Source organism: Acanthisitta chloris, unplaced genomic scaffold (genome assembly GCF_000695815.1).
Source record: "Acanthisitta chloris isolate BGI_N310 unplaced genomic scaffold, ASM69581v1 scaffold6176, whole genome shotgun sequence".
NCBI lineage: Eukaryota > Metazoa > Chordata > Aves > Passeriformes > Acanthisittidae > Acanthisitta > Acanthisitta chloris.
Window position 1 is genome coordinate 13109 of NW_008677517.1, and position 7993 is coordinate 21101.

Below are 7993 nucleotides of genomic sequence, written 5' to 3' on the forward strand. Positions count from 1 at the left end.
TGGCTCCACTTTGCTTGGTTTTAACCTAATTGGAACAAACCTGACTGATTTAATATGGTGGAAAAAGATAACCCATTATAGAACTCCCCTGCAAGAACCAGCAACATCTGCACTTGTCTGAATGCTTGGCAGGGGAGGGAAACACTACACTACCGAGTTTCATCTTCTCAGTCTTTTCCTCCCCCCTAAGTTTATCTTAACACACAGAGATCTAATGTCATCCTTAACCACCATATTATCTGTCTTTGTAGCTCTAAACAGTATCATGGTTATGTACAAAGAAATCATGGTCAACTTTTACTACAGCAGTTGTTGCTACTGCACTGTAACGAACCGGGTGGAAGGGCAGGTGCCTAGTGGCTACATGGGAAATGTGGCTCTAGCCATATGATGATTAGCTTCATACCAGACATCACAACATCACAGTTCTGGAAAACGGATGAAATCGTGAAAAGGGTATCCACGTGGCTTCAGCTCAGTTTATTATTGCAGTATTTGTGCTTTTACTGTAGCATCAGGAAGTCTTGTCCACCTTGTAGACTGAGAGTGGATCTGTGTTGGAAAAGGGATTTCAATGCCTCTGTTTCCTACTTTACCTTTTCCTACCTTGTCTCAGAAGTATACACCCATAGGCCACCAGCACTTCTTTTCCCACTGAAAAGAACTTAATCTGCGAGAGCAGGCAGTTTCCTTTGGATTTGGAAGTGGCTATGGAGAACCTCATTGAGTATTTGTCAGAGGTTGATATGCAGAAGATGTTTTCATGGTGTCGAGAGTTGAAGAAGGAAGAATTGTTTTTATAGCACCAGCTAAAGAAATGCAGGAGGGGAAATTCCCCTAAAGACCCACTTGAGTCGTATGTCCTTTCCGTGACAAGCCTCCTGGCCCTCACGGTCCTGTACCATGGCTGTTAGTTTGTCTGTGTTCCTGAGGTCAGTTCATTGCAAACAAGCTTCACTCTGAGTGGCTGACAGCATGTACCTGGGTGGTCAACTGAACCACAGCTTACAGGAGGCTGTTTCAAAGTATGTTGCACTGATTAGCTGAAAATGCTGAGCTGTTCAGAAACTGGCTCCTGACCAGCTTGGGCACTGATGCAATGTGGACAGTTGAGGAAGGTTATTTAGTCTCGTTCTCTCTTAGCTGATTAGTAGTTTCCTCAGATAAGTCTAATTAAAGTGAGTTTGTGTGTGAAGTAACATACTACTGGTTTGAAGATAAGATACCAAAGTTATCACAGGTCCTGGAAGACTGCTGCAGAAAATTGCTATGTAATGAAATCTTAGCCACTTATTCAGCAGGTCTCATCTTCTTAAATTCAGCTGATGAGAAGCTAGCAAAAAGGTCTCTTGGACCTATAGAAACCAATGGGTTTCTGTTTATTTTCAACTCTTCCAAGCTAAAGAATTGCCTATGAAATTACATTTTCCTCGTTTGAAAGCCATGAAGTGTGTCTGGATAAAGCCTTGAGGCTTTGGCATTCAGGTTTGTAAGACTGGGAGGAAGTATTGGGGGAAGGATGTAAATGTTTAATTTCCTGTTTTCCTTACCAATATTCTTTGTTACTTGAAAGACTGAACAGAATAAAATTACAACATTCCTAATGTATCTGCTGGCGTGTCAAAATCAAAGTGCAGCTTGAACTTTATTCTTAATTTATCACTAGGCTATGAACACTTCCTATTTCAGGGGGGTGGGAAGGGAAATTGGAGGATTGCTACTCTGTAAATCCGTTTTATTTGGAAGCTTGGACATTTGTCCAACTGCAGGAAGTGCAAAGTATTGTACATGCTCTTTCTGTGTGACATCACGTGACCATGTGAAATGTAGCCAAAGCAAACGTGGATCTTCATGCCAAGAACTGCTTCAAAATGCTCCTGCTGCCTGCTGCCCTTCGAGATGTCAGTGAAGACTAAGTGGCATTTCCAAACGGCTTTCCTGGGCGAGGTGCCACTACCTCTATTAGTCATTTTTTTCCACAAAAAATGGCAATTACTTCAAAGACCAATTAGCCTTCTTTGATAATTTAAGTTAGTACTGTGTGACTTGTACCCTCTCATTGCAGCCAAATGCCAGGTTATGTGTGCAGGAGCACAGAATCTAAAGGATCTCCAAAATGCCTGCTTTGAAGAATATGGAGACTACAGGATTAAAGGTTAGAACTGGACAAATGTTCCTATTGTGAGCCAAGGTACTAAAATGTCTCTTGCATAAATAGGAGGAAAATGAGGAGTAGGGGAAAACCTTATTGTTGTATAGCCTTATTTAGGTTAGAAAGGAGTGTGTACACGTCAGAAGGAATGTTGAAATATTGGGTAAGGCACAGAACCACAGAGAAAAGGTTGTGCAAGAGCTCGTATTACATTAAGGAGGCTGATGAATATACATGTCTCTTAAAGACCAAGAAAATACCGAAGGCCTCTCTATCCTAGCAGAGCAAAGCTGAGCAAGAACAAGTAGCCTGAGCCTGAAATTAATTTTAAAAATCCCTATGTTTTTAACAGGAAGATTGTGCTTTTTCCCTCATTATAACAAACTAGTGGAAGTAACAAAATACTCTATCTTCAAATCAAAAAATGATTTCACCTCTGGAGAGGGTAGTTTGTTTTAGTAAGTTATTGGGTTTAACACATTAGACCTTAATGAAATATAATGACATGAACTAACAGGAAATAATTTAGTGGTTCCTTCTGGCTTCAAACCTATGATGTATTTATATGCAATATTTGTGGGAGTTTTTCAGTATTCATGCAGTTGCCCTAGTTATGGGAATGTATCCTGTGTCAGCTAACTCCACAGCAAGGAGGTGAAAGAAATCCCTCATTATATTCCTATACCACAATCTGCAGAAATAGGAACTGATGCTGTGACTGCACTTGGAAAGGCAGATTAACAGTAGCCACAGTCCTCACAGGTGCCAAAACAAATCTAAACAGGAGTATAGTATACACTTGTATGCAACAGCTGTATTTAAATTGCTTGTGTGAGTATCAGTCCAGAAACATGCACAGTTTACCAGTCTGTATGGGTTCTCTGGGCAGCCTAATATTCTGCAGTTGAGATGTCTCTGTAGGTAGGCCAGGAAGTAATTCTTTGATAATCAGATATGGTTTTTTGAGACTAGCTGGGAGCAACACGCCTGTGTACTTTGTTCTGGTAGATCTGTTCATACTTGTGAAAAGCCATGTCGTTCAGACTTTTAATTACAGCTCACAAACACATTTAATGCTGCTGCACTAGAATGTCTGTGTGCCTGCTCAGCCAAAATCCTAGTAAAGGTGTCCCATTTGTCCCCATTCAAAGTGGCATTATAGTTCATTTATATATAAGGGATGTTTGGGGCTTTTTCTTTCTAATTTTTCTGCAATATTTTGCTTTTATATTCTTAAGTTGCTTAAATCATAGGAAAATATCCTTTTTACTCCCTAAATAGGTATTCTTGATTTGCAAGTCTAGCTGTAGAACTATACACATTTTTTAGCATGCAGACTGGGATTATGCACCAAAACATGCTTGGAGACTGTGTAGAAAGTGTGAGAGGTGGAAGCTGTGATAACTCATTTTGGCTGCTGTCTTCATAAGGTTTTAAGCACAAAGAACAAAGTTTATTTGGATTCTTATGTTGCATGAAAAGTTAAGGCCTTTCTGTCCAAAACAGGTCATCAGAGGTAACTGGAATTCAATGTGCTAGCAGGAAACATGTCTCCTATGACTGAAATATTTGGGAAGAGTTGGGTGGAGTCTTGGTACCCAAATGAACGGTTGGAGAAAGGGCATCTGTGACTCATCGGTTAGAGTGGCTGCCCTTCAAGGAAGCTCCAGAAATGCAGCTTTAAAAACAGCTTTCAGTGGGGTTGTCCGTTCACTTACACTAAATTGCATGTTTTAAGAACTGCAGTGCGGGGGACAGACTAAAAATGTGTAAATACAGATTATTTGAGTTTATTCAGAAAACCCAGAAAGGCTTTCAACAACAAATTCCTCAATGTGAAACAATGATTAACAGTACAGGCATGAAGGGGTTCACTGTTGGAATGGGTTTGATTTGAATAAAAAGCTCTGGAATTACCCTCGTAAGCCAAGTCCAGGATGTGCTGGATCCTCCTGTATTGATTCAGAGATCAAATTGCCTTTTTTTCACTGCAAACATTTATCTCAGTACAGAGTCACTGCTAAACTCTCCAGTACAGCAGTTTTTCCTCTTCACTCGTAGCTTGGGTGGACAGATGTCTACAGGGAATGCTCCTCAGCTTTGTGTTTTGTAGTGTCCCTAATAACATGACTGTGGCCATCTTTGAAACTCCTTGATAAGTCAGGATGATGAGCACAGTCACTTAACATACAAACCAAGGACTAGTATTTTTAAGACAGGGGAAGGGCGAAATCCAGGCAAGACTCTAGATTTGAAAACACAGATCTCCAAAATTATCAAATACATTGATATACCTTTCATTGTGGTAAATATCTAAACCCTGTAATGTCTTTTGAAAGTTCTCAGATTAAAATATATAAAACCTTTTTTCCTGAAGTGCAAACGTATTCTAGATATCGAGACATTGTTCTCCTGTGCAAAACACAATTCAGGCCAACTCCTGGGGCAGGATCTGCAATCAGGAGGTGCTGCTAGAGGCACTGGGTGAAATTCATGTGAAAATGTGTCCTCTTCACAGCTGGAGGAAGGGCAGCCGTTTCTGTGTTACTTATCTGAGCAGTTAGGGCTTGAGACCCTTGGAAAGAGTCTTGTGCAGCGAAAAGACAATCATGAATGAGGCTTTCCACTCAGACAGGCAAGTTGTGGGAAGCAATGGAACTGTGATGCTGTCAGTCAGAAAGTCAGCACTGAGGGAGCATGGCCATGTGTACAGCCCAAGGAAGTCCCAAACCCCAGCTCAGGCCAGTTCGTACAAGTGTTGGCAGCATAACTGAATTGGTAAAACATAACTGTGTTAGCAAAACCCACTGTACCAGCATAACTTAACTAGGCAAGAAGGTCCTTTTGCTAACAGGTTGTTAATTGTGGGACCACACTGATTCCCTTACTGTGATGGCCAACTGCAGCGTTGACAGGGATTTTTCTGGGATTGCTCCACCTTGCTTGCCTTTTAGAACCCTGTTCATTCCTGAGGAGCCAAAAAAGGAAATCTTTAGGGAGCTGTGTCTTCAGAGACTGCCTTTTCCTCTTAGGAACACTTCTGCCTTTGAGCCATTTCAATGATGAATGTTGACATAAAGTCATTGTGCTTCAGAGCATGGCTGAGGTCAGGAAGAGGGGTATGGAGCCACTGGGATGGTGAAGTCTAGGGACAGTTGGGTATCTTCGGTGTGGACCTTGTAATTAATGATGAAATGAAAATTACACAAGAAGAAGGAAAGGAGCAAGTGGCAGATAATTGAATCTTTGGGGAGCCTACAGAGAAAGGATGTTGACATGGAGCTAAAAGTGATTTGCAGAACAGAGAAACGGTTGTTAGATAACTAGAAGAAAGAACATATCAAGAGGAGGCAGGGATGCACAGAGATGGATCTGGAGAGGGGAGCTGGGAGGAACAGGAGATGTGCATTAAGTGCTGCACTTTCATCAGAGGCTGCTTTTATCATGAGGAAACACAGCCAAAATAGAAAACAAACAGAAGCTCAAACAAAGCAAAAAAAAAACCCAAACTCCAGTTGGCTCCTCTGGCAGAGTCAGTTCCTTTGAAGTGGGTATTGAGGGTAGGCTGGGAGAGGTGTGTCCTGGAGCCAGGAGCAATGCAGCTGATACTCGAGGATGGTCCATCAGGCAGTCAGCAGTGTCAGCTCCCTGTCTGAGTCACCCCCTCATGACACAGACCCTATTCCTGCATCACTGACTGTTTCTTTCCCTGGTGGGGTCGGACCCAGCACATGGGACCATTCCAGGCTACGGTTTCCGCCAACACCGTCTTGCACGCAGTGAAGGTGAGATGTGGAGGTTTGGGCCTGCACTCGTGACTTGGAACCCCTGAGACTTTGGGACTAGAAGAGTGCTGGAAGACTTGAGATGAAAACATTTATGTGAGGTGGTTTTAAAACAGTGGTCAGTGGTAATCTTATTCCTGGGCATCAGTGCTTTCTGCAATGAATAAGTGGTCCAAAACAAGTTATTTTAAGTACAGTGTAGAGCTATTCAAATTCCTCACTCCACTATTTATTACACATTGTTCTAACTATATTGTAACAGATAGACATCAACATGCCACAGTCATTTCCTTAAGAGCTTTTCTGTATGCCTTCATTATAGCATAGTTCTGTTAGGAAGAGGACTTTGTTTCCTTAGACGTCAACAACACTACTGTTAGCCTTTAATTGCATAGTTCTGTCCGGAAGAGGACTTTGTTTCTATAGAAGTCAACAACACTACTGTTAGCCTTTAATTTCACTTTTGCTTTCCCTCCATTTTAGTACCACATTCGCAAGAGGAAAATATGCTTATTGTAATATGCACAAAGTTCCAACAAAGTGCAGTTGTAGTTTTTCAAACTACAATTGTTTGTTTGAAAACAATTGTTGTTCAATTAAGAAATGCAGACAGCTATATGGTTGTTCAATTAAGAAATGCAGACAGCTTTCTGCTAAAAATATGTCATTCAATTCTCATTCTTTAAATGGTAAATAGAGTTTAATCTAGATCAGTACTATTACACATTTTTCTTGGTATTTTCTCAGTTTTGGGGAACAAATTTAAAAACTTGGTTTATTTCTCTCATGCTAGATAAGATTCAAACCAACATACCACCAAAAAAATCCAGCAGTGAGTGTCATGCCCTCGTATGAGATTTCTGCCTTGCAATGATTGAACTGGCATGCAGCTTTCTGCTTCCAGCTGTATGGGCACTGGTGGTGGCAGGCTACGGGCACCTCTTTCTTTTTGAACTGGTGGAAGCAGCTGCTGTGATTTGAGTTTGGAGGGTGGATGTGCACCCAAGGCCACAAGTGAGGTTGGAAGGAAGAACACAAGCCTTGCATCCTTGAAAGCTGCAGAATGGACCTTGTCCTGGGGAAGTCGAGGAGCCTAAGGACAGACCTACTCACTAGCCTTCCCTGCCATGAGATTCATTTCCAACCTGAGAATCACAATGTCTTTCCAGCTCCATAATGAGGGATTAAACTCTCTGGATGCAGTTTCCCTAAACAAGAGAAATCAATCCAACAGAGAGCTGGAGGAAAATGGCTCTGAAACCTCTGTGAGACGTTCATAAAAAGGAAACACATCATCCATTGGTACCTCCCAGTGTGTGGCACATAATAGCAGCACCTCTCAGTGCTTCCTGGGTGCTGGGAAGATGATGTTCAGCACCTGAAGCCAGGGACTACGGATGCTACTTCAGCTCCCAAGTAGTGCAGCACGGGAGATGTGGCACTCTGCCAAGGTCAGCCTGGCCCTGCTGGGACTCACACCACTCTGCCGTGTCCCTCAATGTCATTTAAAAGGCCTTTGGCACATTTGTTAAGCTAAATAACAGCAAACATCCTTTTGCACAGCCTCCCATTTTTAAGGGCTGATGTGGACAAAAAAGTCTCAAAAATGTCTATCATCATTGCACGCATTTAAAAACCTAACTTCGGCCTGGGGGGTTTCTTTGTGGTCCCACACAGCACAGGAGCTGCATCTGAGCAGGAGCAGCACCGTGAAGCGAAACGATCGGTGCCAACGACCCAACACCTGCTTCATACGTATCTGGAGAGAGGTAACTCTGGACTAGCTCCCCAGCTGGACAGCGTCTCCCAGTTGGCCCGGGAGGAAACCAGTTTGCATCCTCCAAGGCAGTTCGGCGATACGAATGAAACGAACAGTGTGGGAGGGACTCAGAGTCACTTCAAAAGTGCTGGAGACGTGTAATAAAGAAGTTCACGCAGGAAAGGTCCTGGTGTTCCCGTGGGTCTTTGAGATGCTTCCTCGGCAGGGTCTGGCAGTGTAACACCTGGCCCAGCAAAGCACTCCCGTGAACACGCTCTCGCACCTAGCGAAAGGCGC